Source organism: Leopardus geoffroyi, chromosome A1 (genome assembly GCF_018350155.1).
Source record: "Leopardus geoffroyi isolate Oge1 chromosome A1, O.geoffroyi_Oge1_pat1.0, whole genome shotgun sequence".
Lineage (NCBI taxonomy): Eukaryota > Metazoa > Chordata > Mammalia > Carnivora > Felidae > Leopardus > Leopardus geoffroyi.
In genome coordinates, this window is record NC_059326.1 from 221,492,501 (window position 1) to 221,520,402 (window position 27,902).

Here is a 27,902-nt window from a genome sequence, read left to right on the forward strand (position 1 = left end):
TGACGGATTCTGTTGTTTGTCAACTTGGTTAAACATCACTCCACTGCACCGTTTTCTTGTTTGCTCACCATCATCAAAAGGTCAGTGTGACCCAAGGGTGAAGGTTACATAACCCAAACAAATTACGGTGATCCACTTTTTCCTGATGGTGATTGGCTGAAGGATGGCATGTGATGCAGTGAAATACACTTCTCATAAATTAAGGGAAAAAAAAAGTGAGGCCTTTCGGGTAGAAGGGAGTTTAAAAATAATTTATTTCTCTTGAAAATGGACATAAGACAGGAGTACTTCCTTTTTTCAGCTCTTAATATTTCTTTTTCTTTTCTTTTCTTTTCTTTTTTTCTTTTTTTTTTTTTTTGTGAGATAGCATTTTGGTCCATGATGGTAGACATAGACAAAACATTGAGGTGGACAGAGTAGATAGTAAATAGGCTTCTGATGAAATGATGGAATCATTGGAACAATGTTCCTGAGGAAATGTTTTATGTACAGTAATAATTCATGTTGCTTCAGTCATTTGATTTGGTATTTTTTTGTTATTATGCCTGAAGGTGTCTAAACTGACACAGTATTTTAAGGAACACTGTGATTGAATACAGATTTTGGTTAATAGTAATTAGCGACTCGTTAATAGTAACAGTTTATTTATTCATTGTTTCACCTTCTAAGACAGGCAGTTCACATATTCAGACAGTAGCTATGAATGATTTTAAGTGTTTGAAATGAACACAGAGGACAAATTTAAGTTTCAGTCATCAAACTCAGGAACTTGACTGTTGAAGATTTTGTGTTTGAAGATCTTAAAAGGATACCCTTAGTGATCTGAGTTTATAGTAAGATGATGGCATCTCTTCAATCCTTCAAAGGTAATGATACTCTCATTTTGTGTAGCAGAACTGACTACATTAACTTTAAAGGACATTTAAGAAGTTAAGTGAGGTTGTTGCCTATTTTGACGGTTTCCTGTCTCACATTCAGGTATTTCATCCACTTTGAGTCAGTTTTTGTATATGGTTTAAGAAAGTGGTCTAATTTGATTTTCTGCACGTGGCTGTCCAGTTTTCCCAGCACCATTTGTTAAAGAGACTATCTTTTTTTTTCCATTGGATACTCTTCCCTGCTCTATCAAAGATTAGTTGGCCATACATTTGTGGGTCCAATTCTGGGTTCTCTGTTCTATTCCATTGGTCTATGTGTCTGTTTTTGTGCCAATACCATACTGTCTTGATGATTACACTTTTGTAGCAGAGGCTAAAGTATGGAAGCCAATTTGACAATAAATTATTTTAAAAAAGTTAAATAAAGCTGCTTCCTTATAATCAGAAATCTTAAAGGCATGTGTTGATTTCTTTGTTTACATTTTTTAATGAATCATAGAGGATATTAAATATGATGATGCTTTTTTGGAATTTTTTAGGGAAAAAATAGATCCTAAGTGTATTTAAAGAAATATTAATTTTTCTTTAGAGTTATTACAGTTTTCATTAAATGTGCTTTACATATTAGAAAATAACATCATATTATTTCCTAAAAGAAATTTAAGCCAAAATGTTTTCTTATTAGCTTTAGCATATGTACCAGAAGACAATTCTTGCCCTTAGACATTTAACACAGGTTTCATACCTGATTACAGAAAAAAAAAAAAAAAGAAGAAATAAAAATATCTCAGGAACTATTTTAAAACTTATGTTCTGTAAATGATATAAATATTTGACAAAAATAAAAAAAATCAAATACATACAGTAAAGTTCAAATGTTTATGTAATTACTACTGACTAATAATGAATATATATTTGTCTTTAATTTCACAAATCTTTTATATTTGGCTCTATGTTTCTGTAGAAATAGGAGGCCGAAGGACTTATGTTTCACTTTTTTCGTGTAATATCAATATAAATATTTGATTTTAATTAATTTCATATTTCTGGTGATAATTCATAAAGAAAAGGCTGATCTCAATGTGCATATATAACTCATATATTTATAGGGAAAATAATGTATTAATCTGCATTATTTCTAGAAATATTTGTTTTTATGATATAATGTATGAAAACGGTTGTGGTTAGAAATCCAGAAGGAACCCACAATATTGAACACATTTTACATTTGTTGAATCCAAGAAGCAAAATCGTAACATAAATTTTATAAGCATTTATAAACCTTCAAGTATGTGAAAAAATATAGGTGAATCCAAGAATAGCAAAAATGCCATGGTATAATCTCTATTTTCAGAGAGGAATGGATTCCTGTGTTTGCCTGATATAAACATTAAAATATGAAACATAGAGGCACCTGAATGGCTCAATCGGTTAAGTTCAGACTCTGGATTTCAGCTCAGGTCATGATCTCATGGCTTGTGAATTCAAGCCCCCCAGTCAGGCTCTGTGCTGACAGTGGGGAGACTGCTTGAGATTCTCTCTCTCCCTCTCGTTCTCTCTGCCCCTACCCCCCCACACATACTCTCTCTCTCTCCCTCTATTTCTCTTAAAATAAATAAACATTTAAAAAAATAAAATATGAAACATAAATACATAAATAACCCAAACAGAGGTAGGAAGATGTGATAAACTCTGTACCCGAATTATGGAAAACCGTGTAACACAAAATATGACTGAGGGTCCCTGGATGTTCTCTGTTGTCACAAAGTATCTGCTTTGAGGTTAGATTTACCATAGGTTTAAATTCAAGTGATACAAATCTCATTCTGAAGCTGTCACCACCTAATGTGTGTTTTATTAAGTATTTGTGGGAATATGTAATACAGTGAGGGAATGGGTAATAGCTAAGACAGCAAACTTATCAAATATCCCTGCTTTCCTGCTTGTCTTCCTGATAGTGAGCCTCCTTTTCCACTGGCACCTCAGCTCTCCAGTACTTTCTTTTGTCTGCCCAAAGGAAGGACATAGACATAATTAGGTCAGTGAGATCACTAGGTACCTGAGGCAACAGTAGGCAGAAAGGAGGACAAGGTGTTAGAAGGACAAAATAAGGTTTCACTGTGTGAAAAGATTAAAGGCAAAATGAAACAAGTATGCAAATAGGCAAACAAAAGAGCTTAATAGTCCCCTCTAAATTATTTTCTAGAAGTAATTCATTTGGAAATATTTTTCTGGATGGATGCATTGAATATTATTTCAGGCTGCTTCAATTAAATGTAACCGCTGGATGCTTGTTGAACAAAGAGTAAAGTGTTCATGCCCCATCCCCTGCCCTTTTTCTTTTTCTGCTAATCAGTACAATAGTTTAGACTATTATTTGGTTTATTTCTTTATTTTCCACTTGGCTCTTAGATACTGAAGTTAACTGACAGAATGATGATGGTGAAGCATTTTCCTTGAAGTGGTTAAAAATAATAGTTACAAGGGAGTTGCTGAAGTTTTGTAGATCAGTCAATTTTGAAATCAAAGTTATGCTGGATTTCTTCAAGAAGAGAGCTTTCCTCCATGGAGTTTTAATTAATCTGGCCAGTTAACTTTATGCATCTATAGAAGTTTTCTTCCTTTTTCTCCTGTTGTGACATTTATTAGCATCTACTTATCATATGCTTATTTACATTTATTATTTATCTCCTTAAGGCATATAAACTCTTTGAAAATGACATAGATATCTGATTCATCTTGTGTAATCCAGGAGCTGGGCATGTAGTAGTCATTTAATAATAGCATTGAATAAATGTCTCTCAGTGAAAAAATTACTTTCTAAATATTACAAACCAAATGTACCATTGAAAAACTAGAAATAATAGGATTTTACTAGAATGGTAGCATTTATCAGCTAGACCCAATTTCAGGAGATATTTGGAGAAATTAGATCCTGAGGTTCACTTTTTTTTTCCAATTAATTTTCCATTGATAAGGAAAAATAAGATCCTCGCCTTCAAAATTGTTTATGCTTGTACCCCTAGAAAAATACTTATTGGTCATATCTGTTACTGGAGGGAGGAATACATATATTAATAAATAAACTGACACACCCAGCTATTGTATTATACATGCAAATATTTGAGTTTCAAAGTTGAGTAAATTAATTCACATTGAAGAAAGGGAGTCAGTTCCACTGGTAGTTCACATTTTAGTTTGAAATGTTGCTTAATATGTTTGTATTTAGGAAATAAGTTTTTTCTTTCTGTTGTTGCTTTCTCTTCTTGGTGAGTGTTTGCATTAATGTCAGTGTAGACAAAAGTTTGAAATACTTGAATTTTACTATTGACCAAATCTCATCTTTTGTAAGCACTCCATTTGATGAAGATATACTTGTTCAAATTCTGCCTCATTGTCACATTCACAAAAGCGATTCACCAAATTCACAGACCAAGTTCATATAAGTATTACATAGAGATGGGAGATGATATGGCAACATTAATGAAATACTCTTTTTATAAACTTCTCTGGAACCATCTATTCATTCACTTAGCTCCTGAGTAGTGACTATGTGACTAGCACTCTTCTTGGTACCAAAATGGCTACGTCACATTTCTGCCCTTTCGATGGTTATGCTACAGTTGTGTCTTGGTTAGATCCTCCCATTTTTCTACACTTACTTTCTCACCTGTAACCTTTTCTACTAACGTAAGTCTCCCAATCTCCTGCTATCTATTGCCACATAGGATAACTCCCATGTGTAATCCCAACTGCCAATGGTTTATCACAAATCTATCATGAACTAGGTAAGTGATTTCCCAGGAGATACACAAAATTAAGTTGTAAATCGGATCTCCTTGTTTTATGTATGATTCACCTAGAAATCTTTTGAGTTACTATTTTAACCCCTTAACTACAGTTTATTAAAACAGTTTTTCTTTTTTCTTTCCATCACTCTTGTTTAGGGTGCATGGGCTTCCCTTCTTCCTCTTCTCTTTATCCCTCCTTCTCCATCCTTTTTAACACATAATGGGAAATTCTGAAAACAAAACAAAACTATATAATTTCATTTCTTCTGGGTCATGCAATACCTTTTTGGCCCAAAGTAAAATACTCTTAGCCTTTAAACCTTGACTGCATTAAATTAGAAACAACAAATACATTTCTTGGTATTAGTTTCGACACCTGTTTTATTGGTCACCACAGACCATGAGCATGAGGACAGTGTCTTTATATAGCCACAGGATAAAGGCACTACTTTTGAAAACCATCTGAGAAAAGAAGTATGATGGTTGGTAGAATATGAGGAGCCTACGAAGGCATATTTATTTTCCTTTGTCTAATATGCTCTCTTATTATCTAATAATAGATTATCAGTATTTACTTGGTTTGATGTTGCAAGTATTGTCTCCAATTCTACTCAATATATTTTAGCTAAATCAGCATCATATTTTTGGTTCCCAAAAGATGCATTTGCTTAAAGTTTTAGATCTGGTCTTGTTTCTTTGAAGGATTATTTAAACAACAGATGTGTATGTAGGCATATAAATGCAATGCTTACAGGCTGAATGTTTGTGGCTCCCCAGATTCATAGGTTGAAGCATTAAAGCCCAAAGTGATGGCATTTCAAGGTAAAGCTTTTGGGGTGTATTGAGTTTAGATGAGATCATGAGAGTGGGACCCTCCTAATGAGATTACTGACCTTGGAAGAAGAGGAAGAGACCAGATCTCTCTATGTCTTGTAAAGATATAGGGAGAAGTTTTCTGACTGCAAGCCAGGAACAGGCCCTTCCCTAGGCATTGGATCTGCTTGCACCTGAATTTTAGACTTCTTAGCCTCCATAACTCAGAAATAAATGTCTGTTGCTTAAGCCACGGAGAATATGGTATTTTGTCACAGCAGTTCGAGCTGAGCAAGAGAGCGATGAAGGTTTTCTGCTGTTATATTCTTCAGCTTCCCAAGGACATCTTATCTTTGGGGGGAAATAAAAAAAAGCAAGAAAAGCAAAAGGAGGAACTTATTAAATCTCAATGTTTTACATTTTTAGAGATAATTTTAATCAGTAGAGAGCAACTATGAGAAAGGTTTTTTAGAAGAACAGAAATATCTTTTTCATGCCTTTTAATCTACACCACACATATATTTTTCATACCTTGCCTATAGAACAGGCCCAGTTGGCATATAATTAAATGGTTGTTTTCATTCTCTAAGATAAGTGTTTCTCAAATGAATTAACTGCCATTTAAAGATCAAAATATTTAATAAAAATGTAAATACACCTGGAAAAACATATGCTGATAAAGGCCATCTGCATTTCTCCATTAACTTTGCATATTGATAAATTTAAGAAATTTGTAAGGATATTTCCATTATTCATTTACAGACTCAGTTAACTGTTACATTTTAATTACTTAACCTTAGTTATCAATTTTCTCTTCAGAGTCTCTAATTTTTTTCATTTGAAAATACATATCTATTACAAAACAGATGAACATCAGGGAAGAGAAGCAAAAATAAAACAAGAACAGAGAGGGAGACAAATCATAAGGGACTCTTAAATACAGAGAACAAACTGAGGGTTGCTGGAGGGGAGGTGGGTAGGTGGATGGGCTAGATGGGTGATGGGTACTGAGGAGGGCCCTTGTCAGGATGAGCACTGGGTGTTATATGTAAGTGAAGAATCACTAAATTCTGTTTCTGAAATTATTATTACACTATATGTTGACTAACTTGGATGTAAAATTTTTTAAAAATAATAACAATAAAGAAAACACCTATATATTTAACTCAGTGTTTCATCTATGTGTATATTAAAAGTTTTAAAAATGTATTTAAATGTCTTCTAGGTACACACGTAAATGCACAGAAATATTGTTTTAAATAATATGTTTATCCTCTACATTAAATAGCTACTTTGTCAATTTGGAACTTTGTGAACCATCATCAATATAAGTAGAACTCAGTGATTCAATTTATACGGACTACCATTAATGTATTTACTGGCATAGGAAAGCAGCATATTATGATCTTGCTTAATCAGTCCTGCTGTTACCATGGGTGGCACAAATGACATATTTACTTAAGTTGTAAATGAACTTTCTGTGTTAACACGTGTTTCTCTTTTCAGTCTCTGCTCAATTCACTAATTCTGTACAATAGTTGGCAGACCACATGGTATTTTATTTGAGAAAAAAATAGGGCATTTTTATTAATCTTTGTTTTGATGCATTTGTGTATATTATGTAGACAAATTACCCAGATTTATGGCACTCCAGATAGTAAGTGAAGTATTAAACATAGAATAGACCTGGGGGAGGAGTTAAGATGGCAGAGTAGTAGGAGGGCCTTATGTTTGCCTAGTCCAAGGGGAATTCTACCAACCATTTAAAGAAGAGTTAATATCTATTGTTTTCAAACTGTTCCAAAAATAGACATGGAAGGAAAACTTCAAAATTCATATTACAATGCCAGCATTACCTTGATTCCAAAACCAAAGACTCTGGTAAAAAGGAGAACTACAGGGCACTATCCCTGATGGACATGGATGTAAAAATTCTCAACAAGGTACTGGCAAATCAAGTCCAACAGTACATTAAAAGAATTATTCACCGTTATCAAGTGGGAGTCTTTCCTGGGCTTCAGGGGTGGTTCAGTATTTGCAAATCAATCAACATGATACACCACATTAATAAAAGAAAGGATAAGAACCATGTGGTCCTGTCAATAGATGTAGAAAAAGCATTTGACAAAATCCAGCATCCATTTTTGATAAAAACTCTCAACAAAGCAGTTATAGATGGAGCACATACCTCAATATCATAAAGGCCGTATGTTAAAGATCCACAGCTAATATCATCCTCAATGCGGAAAAACTGAGAGCTTTTCCTCTATGGTCAGGAACAAGACACTCTCACTATTGTTATTTACCATAACACAGGGAGTCCTATTTTCAGCAATCACACAACAAATAGATATAAGAGGCATCTAAATAAGCAAGGAAGAATTCAGACTTTCACTATTCACAGATGACATGACACTCTATTTTGAAAGCCCAAAAGAGTTCACCACAAAATTGCTAGAACTGATACAAGAATTCAGCAGCATCATGGGATACAAAATCAATGTACCCAAATCTGTTGCCTTTCTATACACCAATGGTTAAGCAGCAGAAAAAGAAATTAAGGAATTGATCCAATTTACAATTGCAACAAAAACCATAAGATACTTAGGAATAAACTGAGCCAACGATGAGAAAGGTATCTACTCTAAAAACTATGGAACACCTATAAAAAACTGAAGACGACACAAGAAATGGAAAAGCATTCAATGCTCATGGATTGGAAGAAAGATATTGTTAAAATGTCTAAACTACCCCCAAACAATGTATACATTTAATGGAATCCCTATAAAAACAACACCAGCATTTTCACACAGCTAGAACAAACCATCCTGAAATTTGTATCGAACCACACAAGACCTTGAATAGCCAAAGGACTCCTGAAAAGAGAAAAGCAAAACTGGAAGCATCACAATTACGGACCTCAAGCTATATTACAAAACTGTAATAATCAAGACAATATGGTACTGGCACAAAAATAGACACATAGATCAATAGAACAGAATAGGAATTCCAGAACAATATGTTCAACTAATCTTCCACAAAGCAGGAAAGGATTTCCAATGGAAAAGACAGTCTCTTCAGCAAATGGTGTTGGGAAAGCTGGAGAGAAACATTCAGAAGAATGAAAAAGGACCACTTTCTTACATCATACACAAAAATAAATTCAAAATGGATGAAAAACCTAAATATGAGGCAGGAAGCCATGAAAATCCTAGAGGATAATACAAGCAGCAACCTCTTTGATATCAGCCATAACAACTTCTTTTTTTTTTTTTTAATTTTTTTTTTCAACGTTTATTTATTTTTGGGACAGAGAGAGACAGAGCATGAACGGGGGAGGGGCAGAGAGAGAGGGAGACACAGAATCGGAAACAGGCTCCAGGCTCTGAGCCATCAGCCCAGAGCCTGATGCGGGGCCCGAACCCACGGACCGTGAGATCGTGACCTGGCTGAAGTCAGACGCTTAAAGGACTGCGCCACCCAGGCGCCCCCAGCCATAACAACTTCTTACTGGACATGTCTCTGGAGGAAAGGGAAACAAAAGCAAAAATGAACTAATGGAGGGGTGCCTAGGTGGCTAAATCAATTAGGCATCTGACTCTTGATTTGGGCTCAGGTCATGACTTCCTGGTTCGTGGTTCAAGCCCTGCCTTGGTCTCTGTGCTGACAGCACAGAGCCTACTTAGGTCTCTCTCTCTCTACCTGTCTCTCTCACCCTCTTGCTCACTCACTCTCAAAATAAATAAACAAGCTTAGAAAAAAAATGAACTATTGGGACTTCATCAAGATAAAATCTTCTGTGCAGTGAAGGGAATAATAAACTAAAAGGCAACCTATGGAATGAGAGAAGATATTTGCAAATGATATATTTAATAAAGGATTAGTATCCAAAATCTATAAAGAAGTTATCAAACTCAACACCCAAGAAAGCAAATAATGCAGTTAAGAAATGGGCAGAAGACATGAATAGACACTTCTCCAAAGACATCCAGATGGCTAACAGACACATGAAAAGATCCTCAACATCACTCCTCAACATCACTCATAATCAAAGAAACACAAGTCAAAACTACACTAAGATACCACCTCACACCTTTCAGAATGGCTAAAATTAATGACACAGGAAACAACAGATGTTGGCGAGGATGTGGGAAAAGGGGAGCCCTCATACACTGTTTATGGGATTGAAAGCTGTTGTAGCCACTCTGGAAAACAGTATGGAGGTTTCTCACAAAGTTAAACATAGAACTACCTTAAGAGCCAGCACTTGAACTACTAAGTATTAACCCAAATGACACAAAAATACTGATTTAAAGGACACATACACCCCTATGTTTATAGCAGCACTATCAACAATAGCCAAATTATTCAAAAAGCCCAAATGTGCATCAACTAATGAATGGGTAAAGAAGATGTTGTATATACAACAAATATGACAAATATATTAACAAATATACAAGGAATATTATTCAGCCATGAAAAAGAATGAAGTCTTGCTATTTGCAATGATGTGGATGGAGCTATAGTGTATTATTCTAAGTGAAAGAAGACAGCTGGAGAAAGACAAGTAGTATATGATTTCACTCATGTCTGTAATTTAAGAAGCAAATCAGATGAACATAGGTAAAGGGGGAAAAAAGGGAGGGAGGGAAACCATAAATGACTCTTAACCATAGAGAACAAACTGAGGATTGAGGGAGGGGAGGTGGGTGGGGGTTGGGCTAAATGAGCAATGGGTATTCAGGAGGGCACTGGTGTGATAGTACTGCGTGTTTAGTTTTAAACAGAATAGTACTCAGAGCAAAGCATGTGTAATTTCTTCCTTTTTTTATTTGTTTTGTGAAAGAGCGCGCGCACACACACGCGCACGCGCGTGCACACGCACACACACATACACACACGTGCGCGCACGTGCACAAGTTGGGGAGGGGCAGAGAGAGGGAAAGGAGAGAATATCATGCCTGCTCTGCACTGTCAGTACAGAGTCTGAAACAGGGCTCCATCCCGCTAACCGAACCATGAGATGATGACCAGAGCCAAAATCGAGAGCTGGCTGCTTAACTGACTGAGCCACCAAGGCATCCCTGAATGTTTTCTTAGTAAAAAGTTACCCTAAATTAAAAAGTAAAAAGTAAAGTAAAAAGTAAAGTAAAAAGTTACCTTAAATTAAAACCTGACTCATTCTAATATCCTAATAAACTTGATCCTTCTTTCTTTGTACTTACATCTCCTTGGTAGATTGTTTGTTTGTTTGTTTATTTATTTATTTTTTTAGGGACAGAGAGGGATAGCACATGCATGCATGCGTGTGTGTGTGTGTGTGTGAGAGCTGTGAGAGGGCAGAGGGATAGAGAGAGAGTGAATCTTAAGCAGGCCTCATGATCAGCAGGGAACCTGATGCCAGACTGGATCCCATGACCCTGGGATCATGACCTGAGCCGAAATCAAGACTTGGATGCTCAACCATCTGAGCCACCCAGCTGCCCCTGTCTGGTAGATCTTAAACTACCTTTAAAGACCCCAAGTCAAAACTAAGTGTGTCTGTTATAGACATCATATGGTTCCACCTGTTTTTTGGACCCTAACTGATATAAACATGTACTATTTTCATGATTGCTATTATGGCAGATGGGTCTTCTGTCATGTTATGCTTAACAGATTGACTTCTAATATTTTTCACTGATAGTTCCTTTGATATATAATTGCTGTTTATTTTAATTTTCTTACTCTGGTAATAGAGGAGTATGCACTGTATATTTATATATCTCAATAATAAGTATATACCCATATTTTTGAATTCGTAAATTTAAAAACCCAAACATTCTAATGTCTCCCTTTGCATTTTTATAGAGATTATAGTTTAACAACTTTTATGTATCAATGAATATTTTGACTATGTTTCTAGTCAGTAATAATTCTTTTTGAGTTAATTATGGTAATTTATATTTTCTTCCAAATTAAATAATTTCTTAATAGTCCCTTCTGTATTTTATGAACTGATGCTTTTTTTTTCTTGATTAGACTTGTATAGGGGTCTATTTTACTGCCTTTCCAATTGTTTTACCATAAAACTCTGATTCTTAGATCTATTATTTAAGTCTACAGCTTTTTCTTTAAAAATGTATTATATTATTTTCTCCTTTTATTTATGTTGTTCTATCCCTCTTGCTTTCTTTATGTCTGTATGCTCATTTTCTAACTTCTTCAGTTCCTATACATATTTCATTAAAGGCTATAAATGCACTTCATAACAGCTTTGCCCTCAGTCTCCTGAATTTTTAATACACACTGACCTGATAGTTGGCATTGATATTTAGAATGTTAAATTTCCTCTTTGGCCAAAAACTAATCAAAAATAGTATTTTTTTATTTCATTTAATTCACTTATTAAAAACATTTTATTATTACTTACTGTTTCATTGTGTATGTTTATAATGCATGATCTGCTCACAATTTCTGTTTTGTGGAATTCATAAAAGTTTGTTAACATTTTAAGATAATCTGAAAATATTGTCTATTCTGTTTGTAGGTTAGAGTCTGTTTTCTTTCTATCATATACATTCATCAAGATTGTGTAAGTGCTTTAAAAACTCAATAATGATAGTGGCTTAATTGAAGTAATGAAGTTTATATCTTGTTCCTGAAAGCAAACAAACAAACATATATACAATAGACATGAAAACACCAGCCTTTGTCAAATTTACTCAAGCAGGCTCATTCCTTCTGCTTTTAGTATTAAGAAAATCTACCCATTGGGGCTCCTGGGTGGCTCAGTCAGTTAAATATCTGGATTCTTGAGCTCAGGTCATGATCTCACAGTTCATGGGGTAGAGCCCCATGTTGGCTCTGTGCTGACAACATGGAGACTGCTTGGGATTCTCTCGCTTGGGATTCTCTCTCTCCCTCTCTTTCTGTCCCTCCTCTCTCTCTCTCTCTCTCTCTCTCTCAAAAGAAATAAACCTTTAAAAAAAAAAAGAAAGAGTATCTACCCATCGATGGGTATATAGATAACTTGAGAAAACTATTGATGTACCAGTAGAGAAAACTATTAAATGCTTAAATTTGTCAAGGCACTTTAACAATATGGAAAGGCTATAGCTAATAATATCGATCATGTGTTCAAAGCCCATATTTAATGAAATGTGCACTAAAATACCAAAGCAAAGTACTCCTGAATTTCCACATAGATATTTTTTACCAGAAAATATGCATTTTAATTAGGAACAAATTAGGACAAAGCCCATTGTGATAACTCTGTCTTCCACCCATTCTGTTTTAACTTCCAAATATGTCTCATACATAAGATCCAATATGAGTTTTGTATTTGTTCTATACCTGAATGAGAAATTGATCAATGTTTACCTGTTAATAATAAACATATGTTTATTAATTACTTGCTGACTCATATGTCCTGTGGGGAACGGAGCAATTTCTTGTATCATTCTAAAGCTTTTTACTTGAATTAGTATGAAAGTAGTCTGTCTCTCCCCTCCACCCCGCCTTTAATTATAAAATACAAAAAAGAGAATAATAGGCTTAACTACAGACAACATTGACAGTGATCTTTCTCATTCCCTCATTAAGCACAGGAAATTTTTATATTAATCAAAGTCTCATTTTTCCAGTCATGATGATGTTTATAATTTTATGCATTATGCTACATTCTATTTGCAATATTGAATTTATATTTGATAAGAAATTTCTGTGAGCAACTTCGAGATCCATGCAATCTCTTTCAATATGTCACTTTAAAAATAGTTGTCAAGTGCCCACCTAGGTAAAAACAGAAGTATAAGTAAATACCAGAAGTCAGAAATAATTGGCTGTAGCCACAAGAATAAATAATGCACTCATCTCTCATGGGAAGACCCAACCTAAACACTTTTGTAATTCTGCTATTTTTGTCTGTTTCTGCCATTCTCACTCTTGGCTTATCAGAAATAACTATATTATCAGCATGTCGTCTTTTAAATGGTAGAAGAAATACAAATAATGTATCTATCTCTTTATACATAGATACTAATTTAGAAAAGGCCCATTCAGCCAAAGTCTCCCAACTGTTCAGAAATCAGTTTAAAACTATCTCACCTGAAGCTGTTTTTAAATTTTTTTAATGTTATTTATTTTTGAGAATGAGAGAGAGACAGAAAGACAGAGACAGGGACAGAGCGCAATCCAGGGAGGGGCACAGACAGGAGGCAGAATCCAAAGCAGCCTCCAGACTCTGAGCTGTCAGCACAGAGCCCAACACAGGGCTCAGACTTATGAACCATGAGATCATGACCCGAGCAAGTCAGACTCTTAACTGACTAAGCCACCCAGGTGCCCCTGAAGCTGTTTTCCTTAATTATTTTAGTTGCTATTGGTATTTCTTTTTTCCATTAGAAGCAATCTTTTCTTACACCATGATTTGACACATATCGAATACTGTTTCTAGTTATTTTGTGTACAGTTCATGTCTCCGAGAGAGTCACTTGGTCCTTGAGATCTGAGATTTCATCTCTTCATTTAAATAGTACTGAAGTTTTTTACAGTGTTGTTAATGAGACATGTACCAAGATATGCTTGGAGTTTATCATGGTTTGACGCTAATTTGCAATTTGATCTGAACCAATATAACAATATTTGTAAATTATTTTAGATTCAGTCTCATATTTGTACACACATATGTGTGTATATTCCCATTATGTGTGTATATCCCCATTATATACACACACATGCACATAATGGGAATACTTTCCTAGAAATTGCTATGAGGATTTAAAAAATGTATGGGTAAAGTGCTTAGTATAAATATAAATATTTTTGTTTTATTTTTATTACTAATTTTATTACTTTCATTTCCTAAATGTTATCATCTCTTTATAGTAGATATTTAGTAACTATTGTTAATTAATGATGGGTATGTGGCTATAGTTGCCCAATATAGGTAGTGCTTTATAATAAATAAACACCATCTGCTTATAGGAAGGAAAAAATAGATGGCATTAATATTTGGTACTAGATGTACAAAAAGTCATGTGACTTAGTTTTAGGCAAGCCGTCTTAATGGTGGCAGATGACCTCCAGACAAAGTTAGGCTCCAGAGAGTGAAAGAAGGAGATGGGACATGAGTGAGGGATGGGTAGTCGAATATATGAAGAGCATTGGAGTGATGTATTAGGAGACTGGATCATAAGAATAAGGATACACTAATCATATCACTAATATGATTAATGATAAAAATGGTCAAAGGAAATCTAGCCACGAGCAAATCCTATGTTCAATTTTGACTTGTTGGTTTTCTAATGTGTAACCTTCATCCGGCTCCCCAGATAGGTTACGTTTACTATTTATCAAATATGAATGTTTTTATGTATTTGTCTGGAAACTCTAAATAAATGGGGTTAATATAGACAAATATTATATGTCAACTATAAGAGGAAGCTCAGCAGTCGCTGTGATTCAGAAATTTGAGTGACCCTGAAAATTGGTCAGTCTGAGCACCAGTAAACATACTGTGAAGGCCCACCTGAACTACTACGGATTGACATAGGAGATTCAAGAAAAGTCCATCTAAATCTGAAAGACAGTGAATTCAGTTGATATTCAGGAGATATATATATATATATATATATATATAGAGAGAGAGAGAGAGAGAGAGAGAGAGATAGATATATGTCTATATATATCTACATATAGATATATATATCTATAGATAGATATAGATATATAGATAGATAGATATAGATATAGATATAGATATATAGATATATAGATAAATATAGATATATAGATATATATAGATATATAGATATATATAGATATATAGATATATATAGGTATAGATATAGATATACACACACATATATATATATAGTCAAGTATATATATGTATATATATATACATATATATATAGTATAAGTATATAAACTATAAGTATATAAGTATATAAATAGTCTGAATGATAAACATATTTTAAAATGACAATTTGGTTGATTTAAGTAAGTGATATAATGAGACCTGTGTTCATCTAAATGTTCTATGACTACCTTTTTCTAACTTTCAGTGTCATATATGTAAAGTTTTAAAATGTGCATGGTTTTATTATTATTAGAGGCTTTCTTATTTAGGCAATATTACTCTTCTCCCCCCCTCCCAAATTTTCATAAATAGCACAAAATGATTTGCTTTGATTTTACTAAGCTTAAAACAAATACCTCTCTGAATTTGGCTTTTGTTTATATATGATCAGTCTTAAGCTTTGGGCAGGAATGATTTGCACTTGACCATGCTGAAAAAGTTGTTTGACCATTTTACTTTATTTTATATTTGGTTAAATTAATATTAAAGGAATGATGAATGGTTTGCTGATTTGATGGGACATCCTCAGTAAGTGTGATATGTAAACTGATAGACTGTTTAACAAAACAAACCAAAAGTTATTTCTGTATTTTATATAAAGATATTCACCAATTTCTACTCTGTAGTCAGAGAATTATGGTTCCTTTTGAACTATGAGTTGTGCCTATGTCTGTTTCTGTATATGTGTCTGCATCCGTATAGGGTTGTGTTTGTTGCCTGATTCAAACTATGCTCATGTATGCCATCCTAACAGATCCAGTGAGGTGCCAAGAATGCCAGAATTGTAGAAGGTCAGGCACTGGATGATAATCTGGATAAGATCTGGAACCAGGATCTTTTTTCTCAGGACAGCTTTTTATGTACATTGACATGGAGTGCTCGTGTGGATTTAGGTAGAAAAGTCAGTTCACTTAAAAAAATGCTGCTACAGGGGCTCCTGGGTGGCTCAGTGGGTTAAGCGTCAGACTTCGGCTCAGGTCAGGATCTGATGGTTCGTGAATTTGAGGCCAACATCGGGCTCTGTGCTGACAGTGTGGAGCCTGGAGCCTCCTTTGGATTCTGTGTCTCCCTCTCTCTCTGCGCCTCCCCTGGTCGTGCTCTGTCTCTCTCTAAAAAATACATAAACATTAAAAAAAAATTTAAAAAGATACTGTTACATTTTTAATTAAAAAAATACAAAATATAGTTAAAAAAAAAAAAGGTCTTATCTTTTTCAATCAAAAGACTGGGTGGATTCCAGGGTTTAATATATGAAGTTCTATAGAAAAAAATACCTAATGACTTAGCCAATGTTTATTATCATTTAATTGCTTTTATTAGGAGTTCGGAATATCAGGACTCGTCCTCGGTGACAATTTCAGTTCACTAAAGGCAAGCTGTATTCTGATTTCCAGTGTTGCCAAAGCACATTTAAGAGGATTATTACTGTGGAAAGAGAGAATCCCCCCTTGGCTGTAAATTACCTGCAAAGTGGAAGATATTGCCCATGTAATCTACTTCAAAATGCAAATTTATTTACTAATGAAAGTAATTAGGATGCCCAAATGGAGCAGATATCTAAAATCATTTACAACAATGAAATTATCTATACCTAAAATGAATACCTGGCTGTAAATCATTCTTTTTTTAGGTTTATATGGTCATGCAAGACAGCATGCTACATGCATTGAATAAGGGTAATTGGACTGAGATGTCTATGGTGTGAGTCCCAGCTCTGCTGGAATTTGGATGGCCTCAAGTCATTTCCAGTGATTTGGACTCCTCCTTGGTAAAACACTGATATTCCTTACCCCGGTGATAAAGATCAAGAGAAATAATGCTAGTGAAACGAAAAGTCATAAAATATTGCATAGATGATATCTGCTTAGAACTGTGAAGTATAGTGGAAAGATGAAAAAGGTTTTAAATACTTTTATAAGCATCTATAAACATCTATTTCTTTTTGTCTCTTAAAAAAATATTTTCCCCAATGTAACTCATCCGAAAGTGTTGCCGTGGGAGTTGGCTGTAGCCCGCGCTACTAAATATGAAATAATATCGCTCAATTTCAGTGTTTCTGCCTCCACCCTCAGTCATCTAATATGTCCTGGATATCCTTCAGAGAGCTTTGCTAAGAACCAGGACTGAGAACAGGTGATATGTCCTGCTATCAGGAGTTCTCTTCTAATTTATATGTACTTTCTGAAATAGTCTGCTGTCTTCCATCTGAGTGTTCAAGCATCTAGATGTGGCAGATAGCGAGTTCCCCAAACTACTGATTCAGAACTTCCTTTTCCCACTATTGGTGGTGGTGATAGTGTTAGCAGTGGGCAGGGAGGGGGCGAGTGGAAGATGGTTCCAGGATAGAGTTTATTTCCTTTCAGCAAAGATTTCTTCAGTCCTTTGAGGATGCCCAGCTGCCTGGGTCTCTGGTGCTGGTATACTGAAAAATTATTTCTTGCCTTATTTTGTCCAACCCATTTCCACTTTTTCCTCACCTACTCTCTAGGAAATAACAGTAAAATGATCCAGATTTGCCTTTGACAACCTAGGAGCAACTCCTCTGGATTCCCGACTATAGGAACATGCCCCACTTTCAGATCTCAGACTCACATCAAAGTTCAGTGCTTTTCAAGACTTGAAGGTGAATTTCATCACGTACCAGAGGGATTGACTCATTGGTTTCTGCTTTGTGTTAGTGGTTGGTCATGGGGTAAAGGTGTCGGGATCTGCAACTTTCCATCCTTCAAATTTGTATTTCTTTGTAAATTACTTCTGTCTCCATTCAAGCAATCCACATATTACCCATATGCCAGAATTAAAACATGTGATGTGTTTTCTTCTCAGAAATAGCTATAATTTATTTTTTTTAATTTTTTTAATGTCTACTTATTTTTGAGAGGGAGACAGAGAGCGAGTGGGGAGGGGCAGAGATAGAGGGAGACACAGAATCTGAAGCGGCTCCAGGCTCTGAGCTGTCAGCACAGAGCCTGACACAGGGCTTGAACTCATGAACCATGAGATCATGACCTGAGCCAAAGTTGGATGCTTAACCAACTTGGCTTAACTGAGCCACCCAGGCGCCCCGAAATAGGTGTAATTTAAATGTGTGTCACTAAGATAGGTCGATCTTCAGTAAGTAAAATCTCTATGCATCCAGTAGTGAAATTAGAAAATTTAGATCAGCAAATTTATAAATCAAATACAGAAAATAATTGTCAAGTTTTGGTGAATACTCTTTTGAGACTTTCATTTTGCATATATGTTTATATTCTCTTACAATAATAATGAGTTCTGATAGTATGCACAATTTTGAAACTTGTCTTTGTGGTTAGTAACATATAACACCTATATATTAAAACTATTAAACTCTTACATAAGAAAGTATCAATTTTAAAGGTTGAATAAATCCCACTGTTTGTATATACCATAATACTTTTAACCAATCCCATAATGCGGGGACTTTTATGAACTATCCAGTTCTTTTGCTTCTGTAAGATCATGTATTTGTTCCTATAAGTAATAATTGTTAAATATACAAAACTGTAAGACCATACAGGTAAGACTTAGGAGTAGTTAAATTAGGGTCTTAGGGCAGATTTCAATAAGTTTATTCACTCCCCAAAGTGATGTGGAAAATGTTTGTGTCTGTGCATTATAAGTGATTTATTTCTAGAAAGGAATTCTGTATTTCATCAAATTTTTACAGATTTTAATAATCAGTTATGTGACCTTATGATTCTAGAAAGAGCATCTGATTGATATAAGCAGGTCTGCATTATTGGGAAGACCATAATGATGGGAAGCTTCAGATGACTGTAACAACTTTTAATTTCCATCTGTGTCTTAGCACTCCTGAATCCTGTCACATACTCCATCTCTCATAATAAATGAGGACCTGTTTGATACCTAGCCTTGTTGTGTGGTTTTCAGGACTGATTTTTAGTCTCCATGTTATGATACCAGTATGGATTTTGATCTATTCCTAGTCTTTTAATCCTCGGTAAATCGTTACCAGTTCTCACCCTGGGTGGACTGATCCAGTAGTTTTGAAATGTCTATCTGTAACTAGTTCCACTTCCATTTAGTGGAAGTCCCAGATGTCAGAGGGGAGAAGAGGTCCACATTGATCTGCACATCGTGTAATCATTTCACAAAGAGCGCCAGCCACCTCCAGTGTTTCTGTTACTTTTGAAAAGAGAAGCAGATGCAAATCTGATTGTCTTCTGTGACATCCTGACCATTAATGGTATCCAGAACTTGATTTTATTTCCTAACTCTTGGTGAGGAAATCTATGGGTAAGATTTATTACATTGTCTTCTAGCTTCTGTTTTTTTCTCTCATTGGTATTCTTTACAGGGCTTATAAACTCAGCAAGTCAGCAGGCTAATCCTGTCAGATTTCAACTTTTTCTTTTCTCTGTAATTCTATTGCTACCGGAAAGCAACTTCTGCATTGTAGGTTTTATTTTTTTCCCTTCCTTTTCTTTCCTTTTATTTTTTTTTCTTTTATAATTCTCTACATCACTGTGTCTCCCAACACTAGACAACATATGAGAAGAAAGAAAGGTCAGAAATATGAAAAGAAAAGAAGACAAGCAACTACTAACACAAACTACTGAGTAACAAAAGACTAGCAGACAAGAATAGATTCAGTTTTACTGCCGGCAAACACTAGGTATAAAATAATGCAGCTTTCTGAAACTTAAAGAGAGAGCCAGATAATAGAGGGAAAAATCTCCTGGATTTCTGAGTACAAGAACAGGGCTAAAAATATGATCCCAAACACCAACCAGACCTCTAAATAGCAAATATTCTGATGAATTTCATTTTAAAATATGTGTTACTTGATAATCTAGAAAGTAAACAGGGGCATCAGAAATCAAATTTAATATAGTCGTGGGATAAAATACATTCTGTTTCATTCAGAGAATTCTGCCTTTCTTTCCCAAGTGAAATGTTTGCTGAATTATTTTCTTTCCAATTATTACTATCTATGTCATTAAATCTGGTAGTAAGGAAAGATACTATTTGTCAAAAATAGTCTAGGGCGCCTGGGTGGCTCAGTCGGTTAAGCGTCCGACTTCAGCTCAGGTCACGATCTCGCGGTCCGTGGGTTCGAGCCCCGCGTTGGGCTCTGGGCTGACAGGTCAGAGCCTGGAGCCTGCTTCCGATTCTGTGTCTCCCTCTCTCTCTGCCCTTCCCCCGTTCATGCTCTGTCTCTCTCTGTCTGAAAAATAAATAAACATTAAAAAATAGTCTAGAGCATTTCCTTTCTACCACATGTGTGTAAATAGTAAAATTCTAAATTGAACATATTTTCGAAAATAATTTATACACAATAAATGGCTGAAAAGATCTTTGCCCTTGTGGACTATATATATCACTATGTGATTGTAATAAAATTCTATAGGGAAACTATCTTAAAATAATATTTGATATGAATATAATAAAGGCCATTGCTAGTATTCTAATTTTTACAATGATGCTCCAAGTTTGATTTTTGCAATGTATGTAAATTGGTAAGAAATATATATATATAGCCTAGAAGACTTGCATTTTATTTGTTTATTTTTTTAATATTTATTTATTTTTGAGAGAGAGAGACAGAAAGAGACAGAAACCATGTGTGCACAAGCTGGGGAGGAGCAGAGAGAGTGGGAGACACAGAATCGGAAGCAGGCCTCAGGCTATGAGCTGTCAGTGCAAGGCCTGATGCAAGGGTTGAACTCATGAACTGTGAGATCATGACCTGAGCTGAAGTCAGACGCTTAACAGACTGAGACACCCAGGCACCCCAAGACCTGCATTTTAGACAATATGATGGCATCCTGTTAAAGTATTAATTACTTAATTTTATTTATTTTTTTTTTAATTTTTTTTAACGTTATTTATTTATTTATTTATTTATTTATTTATTTATTTTTGAGACAGGGAGAGACAGAGCATGAACAGGGGAGGGTCAGAGAGAGGGTGACACAGAATCCTAAACAGGCTCCAGGCTCTGAGCCGTCAGCACAGAGCCCAACCCGGGGCTCCAACTCACGGACCGCGAGATCATGACCTGAGCCGAAGTGGGCCGCCCAACCGACTGAGCCACCCAGGCGCCCCTAATTACTTAATTTTAAAAGGGCATATGACATACCTTTTTGAAATTTATTGTTTTTGATTGAACTCCCCTTATCCTCAAATGAGAACTAATAAGCTTGAGTCCATGTGATAAAGCACCTATTTTTTATTTCATTCCTGCTAAGCTATTTCAGTTGGGTTAATTAGCTTGACAAAGAACCAGCTTTGCTTCACCTGTCCCCCCCACCCCCCGACCCCCGCCATCACTGCTGAAAGCTTGACTATAGCCTACCTCATTACTCAGTTTTTAATTTGTTTCCATCATCTATCAATCTAATGTACCTAAAGAGCTGGGCTTATTTATTTCTAGCTTTGTGTTTTTCTTCATTAAAAAAAAAATCACAATTTCATTTAGGAAGCTCTTATATTATAGGATACTCTGATATTTTTGTGCGGCTTTATTGCCACTGGGGTTTTATAGCTATGTGGGCACGATATACCACTGTGTAAACAAATGAAGCTGGTTGAAGTTAAAAATATTACTCTTTTAAGCCAGGCTTTTTGCCTAAATTCCTTTATCTTGAGCTTCATATTAAAAACGTGTTTAACATGTAACTCAGGCAAAGGCCCTTTTGAGAGTATAGTGTAATAGCTTTTATAACACACCATACTACTCTGTGAAAACCCAATTCTCTGTTTAGAGCACCTCACCATTACCTACAAATGTAAAACCTAAAGCAAGTTAATTTGATAATTCGATAATAATAAATTAGGTTAAAATTAGATTTAACGTTGATTCACATTTTGACTGTCTTGTCTGCAGACTTAGCTACTTGTCTGTCTGCATTTTGATTTTCAACTTACTACTGCTGTGAATGATTATCAGTAATCGTACATACAGAAGTGGGGGAATATCGGGGCGCCTGGGTGGCTCAGTCGGTTGGGCGTCCGACTTCAGCTCAGGTCACGATCTCGCCGTCCGTGAGTTCGAGCCCTGCATCGGGCTCTGGGCTGACGGCTCAGAGCCTGGAGCCTGCTTCCGATTCTGTGTCTCCCTCTCTCTCTGCCCCTCCCCCATTCATGCTCTGTCTCTCTCTGCCTCAAAAATAAATAAAACGTTAAAAAAAATTTAAAATAAGTGGGGGAATATCAAACAATATTTGACAGATAAAAATTAATTTTTTCTTTAACTTTTTTTAGTAAATAAGGTCACATTATGTAATATTCAGTTAAACGTTGGGCAAACCCTGAGAAGATGCTTGGAGATTGAATAAAAACGTACAGCTGGATGATTTTATGATACTCAAGTTTAAAAGAGAAAAGTCACCCCTTTTTGCTTTTCTTCAAAATCTTATTCTACTCATGAGTTTACTTCCTAGCACATCGTTAACTGTGCTGTTCTAGTATGACATACGTTCAGTGAATGTAATGGTACTACCATTATGTATAAATACAACAAGGTTAAGCCCCCCCTTTTTCAAAAACAATTTGTAACTTCTTCAATCCTTAAGAATAATATTTATTAATAAAAATGTTGGTCAGTTTATAAGCTTAAGTCTTATTGTGATACCTATAATTTCTTGAATAGAATAGAATCGAAATCCTAGTAAATCAAATGTCTGGAATCATCGAGTTCACTATTTTCTATGTATTTTCATCCATCGTTGAAATTATGATTTTAAGCAGAGATAACTAGGTAGTTCAATTTATTTAAACCAAATTATTTGAGAGCTTATAAAGTGTAAATGTATCTACATGCTAATTGTACCCTGTATTAAAGAAAATAATAATGAAGAGCCCTTGTTCTTAGGAGTTTCACAGTCTAGAGACCTGTGTACACACTCATTTATTTGCTCATTTAGTTAACTTTTTAATGAGCTCCTGGTTCACAAACTCTTTAAAGATTAGCTAGATTAGGTTTATGGGGATTCTAAAACAGTGACATGCAAATGAAAATGCAAAGTTTTAGGAAAGTAAATAAAATATTTGGGAATGTGCAAATCATCCATCTTGTCTGGTGTAGTAGGAGCAGAGAGAGATAAAAAGAGAAAGACTTTTGAGAGATGCCTTGAATGTCAGGCTAAGACATCATATTGACGTCATATAGAGCTAGGAGAGGGGAATTGAAATTATGTGGAAGAATCGTATTCACTGAGGAAAATGTAACTTAAAAATTTGAAACCAAAGGAGTAAGACCTATACACAGAATTGAACTGTGAATAAGGCATATACAAATAGAGAAAACGAAATTATAAATTCAGATTGATAGAAATTCAGGTATAATATACTTCACACCATTAACAAGAGATTGCCATTCTTTTAATATGGAAGTGCCTCCACACAATGGTCCCATCTAGAGGAGACAAAGACGTTTACTGACAGCCTGCTGTTTGCCAGGGTCTATTCTGGCTATACCTCCTACATTGCCATCACTGAAATGTAAGCCCAGGGAATCATCTGGTTACCTACCGCTGAATTGTGTGTCATTGATAAGTGCCTAGCATAACGGACATCTCATCTATATCTGTTAAATAAGTAGATTAATTCAATAATTCAATCCACATACTATCCTGCTAAATCTATATCAGTAATACCAGTTTACAGATGAGACAACTGAAACTGAACACTCAGGGTAACAGAGCCAGCAAATCCCAGATGAATGATTTGATTCCCAACATCCTTGCTTTCAAGTATGAAATTCTGTCTCTTCCTGGTTGTATATGCATGGTGTGTATATATATATACATACATATATATATGTATGTATGTATATATATAATCATTCAATTTTATTTAGTCTATTCCTACACTATATAGTCCCAAGAAAGAAAATGCATTCCTGGGTTGAAGCTTGAAATAGTAAGCAGACCCTAAGTAAAAATGAAAGCCTTTTTATCCTAATCAAGTTAGTGTTGCACTGACTTGGTTCAACAGACAAAACAACTTTCCACACCAGAAATAAATGAAACAATACCTGATTTCAGAAAATTGATGGTAACCTCTATGCCCTCCCTAATGTTTCAGAGAGGGGTTGTGACTCTCTCTCCTCCGCTTCAGAAGCTTTCAGGCTTAAAGGAAGCCGGGAGTGTTTATTGCAGCAAAGTGACAGGAAGCAGGGCTATGGGCAGCCAGGTGAGATTGTCCAGATCCTTACCCTCTTGGAGCTGTGGTGGTTTCTGCTGCCTATAATCTCGGTGCCAGACTAGACAACATTGTCCAAACAGCCTCCTCCACAATCACAGCTTTCAGATTTTGTCCCTCGCCACAAAGTTCTCTGGGCATGAGCTTCAGTTTTGGTTACTGGAAGAGGAAGCATCCTAAAGCAGAGCCAAAGCCCCACGGGCAGAAAGCTTAACCCAAGTACATGACCTCCCACTCAGAAAAGCTACAAGCAGTGCCAGTGCCAACAGTAATACTGATGGCACCACTGCTACTACAAATAATGCTACAGATGATAATACTCATAGTCATATGAATGTGCAGGCTATAAATAAACAATAATAGCATTAAATATTTATCCAGTGCTAAATATGGCTCTCATATCCACCATATGTTTTATCTTTTGGAAATGAGCCCCAGGTAGATCGTAAGCTCAATTCATAAATGCAGGAATTCCATCTGAAACTGTTTTTCTGTATTAATCAAAGTGAGATAAGCAGCAACTGGAGATGGGAAACTCAAGTCCACTTCTCCTCAATTCTTTGTTGTTGTTGTTTCCTTCCCCGTTACCTAGAGGTGATCTGAAGTATACACACTCCACTCTGTAGTGAGTAACATTTCAAAGAATCATTAAGACATAAAACTCCCCAGCTTTAAGGGTTTTGACTTTCCACTGACCTTTTCCAGCAGGTTGTACTATACATGAATAGATTCCTGTAAAAAGAGCTCATAGTGGGCAATCGACCCTTGAACAACATTCAACTATCAAGCAACGTCAAGGGCTCCTATAGTGAGTGCCATGTTTCATGTTCAACTTTCCTGTGATGCCCCAATTCCCAGGCTGAAACTTCCTGCACAAGATATTTTTAGTAAAGGTTTGAAGTATTATTTTTATATAGCTAAAATCTTCGAATCTATAACTGGGGATTGCATTCACATACTTTTGTGTGGAAAGTGATATATCTGTGACATTTCTAACAGTAATTTAGCTGGTGGTGTCTCTCAAAGTATGTGGAACTAATAAGAGGAATAGTTTGTCTTCAATTTGGACCACAACAAACTAATTACTGAAGTTGATTTAAGGATAATCTGGGGAGACAATAAACTTGTCATTTTAGAAGTTCTTTAAGAAATTATGTAAATAAACTTAAAGATGAAAATGATACCATTTTCAAAAGTGGAATAAAAGGGATTTGGCAAACTAGGAACAGTTGATTGATGTTAATCTAAAGTAAATTTCTAGAGTGTCATATATTTTTTTTAAAGGACGTGTAAAAACTTAAGGTAGAATGCAGTAACCACTAAAGCCAATTTTGGTGTCAGAAGAACATTATGGTAAACAGTTACATTCTCCTTTTTGACAGAATTAGTAGACAACACAGTCTTGAAATTGCTGTGGTTATGTGTAGAGTGTATCTTGATTTCAGTACCTTTGACAAAGTTTCTTTAATACTTTCTTTTGAAATATGGAAAGATGTGAATTTACAATTAGGTGATTTTAATTGGTTGAGCAAGCAAGTTCAAATGGAAGCAATTCATAAAATTAGGTCATCAATCAAGTATTAATAAAATATATGTATTAGATTCATGTTTATTAATGTTAAATAATACATTTAACATTTGCGTTAGCAACTTACATGATAACAACAGTATAGATTTAGGAATCTGTAGCTGACATAGATCTGGTTAGGAATCTGGTGCCTGGGCTTTTAGAATTGTGATGTAAAGAATTTCTCTGGATTAGAATGATATATCCTATTTAATAAGGCATAAGAGATATTTCCACATTAAAATTCAAAAGGACCAGGGAAAAGACTAGTTTAACTGCTGTTAAACTAGTGAAAAAGTACTACATGCACTAGTATTAATTGACTGCAAGCTCATGAGCCAACAGCATGATATGAATAAAAAATAGATGAAGAAAAGAAAAAAGAAAGAAAAAAAAATAATAAAGTCAGGGGTGCCTGGGTGGCTCAGTTGGTTGGGCATCTGACTCTGGATTCTGGCTCAGGTCATGATCTCATGGTTCATAAGTTCGAGCCTTGCATAAGGCTTTGCACTGACTAAGGAATCTGGGATCCTCTCTCTCTCTCTCTCCCCCTCCCCTCTGCCCCTCCCCACTCATGCTGTCCGAGTTTCTCTCTCTCTGTCTCTCAAAATAAATAAGTGAACTTAAAAAGAAAACAAACAAACAAAAAACGTCACTTGGGCTGCACTAATGAAAGACTGTCAGAATAGGAATGCTAGGGACCTTTTTACAATGTCCTCAACACATTAGCATTAGAGTATGCTCTTAAGTTCAACGTTCTGTCTTATTTTGAAATTAGCACATTGCAACATCAAAATTAGTAAGGACAGTGGTATTTTTAAAATCTGTGCCAATTAGAGAAATGAGTCATCTTGGGAAAGATCGTATTAAAGAGTTTTGATAACTTAAATAAATGACCCTCAGACTATGTAGTGAGGAAACAATAAAGAGAATTTTAAATTTGGGTGATACAGACACACACATTCACATGCATACCTATTCCAGAAGGAGGAGACAGCACATTGGCTTGTGAACTGATTGTCACTGGTAATATCTACAAAGGTCAATGATGCTAATGATACACTTACATTTATATATATTATGACAGAGTCAAAATAACCTTGGCAAATGCATGTTGCTTTTATTTTTTATTTTTTGGCTTATTGAGATATATTTACCTAATAAAATTATAATATATTTAAAGTGTGTATAATATATTTAAAATGTGATGATTTATATATGTGTATGATGGAAAGGATTCTGATAACTGAGTTAATTAACATATCCATCACCTCACATATTTGCCATTTTTGGGGTTAAGAGTACTTAACTTTTACTCTCTTAGCCGATTTCAGTTATACAAGACAGAATTATCAATTATAGTCATCATTTTACATATTAGATCCTCAGACTTTATTTCTCTTATATCTAAGAGTCTGTGCCCTTTACCAACCTTTTCCTATTTCCCCCACTCTCCAGCCCCTGGCAACCCTCAACCTATGAGTTCAGCTTGTTTTTGGATTCCACGTATAAGTGATGCCGTGCTGCATTTGTCATTCTCCGTATAGCTCATTTCACTTACCATAATATCTACCAAGTTCACCATTTTCTTGCAAATGGCAGGATTTCCTTCTTTTTAAAACTTGAATAATACTCCTTTGTATATAAGTATCACATTTTTGTTATCTGTTCACCCATTAATGGACACTTAAGTTGTTTTTATCTTTTGACTATTTTGAATAATGCTAGTATGAAAATGGCAGTATAGACATGTTTTTGAGATAATGATTTCTCATTTCCTTAGATATGTACCCAGAAATCAGATAGCTGGATTACATAAT

At 35.2% G+C, this 27,902-nt stretch overlaps 1 protein-coding gene across 2 annotated transcripts in view; it reads left to right on the forward strand.

Moving 5' to 3' along the window:
- Nucleotides 1-27,902, forward strand: part of CDH12 (cadherin 12) — a 1,056,103-nt gene that overhangs the window by 495,869 nt on the left and 532,332 nt on the right. The gene's annotated exons all lie outside the window — the stretch shown is intronic.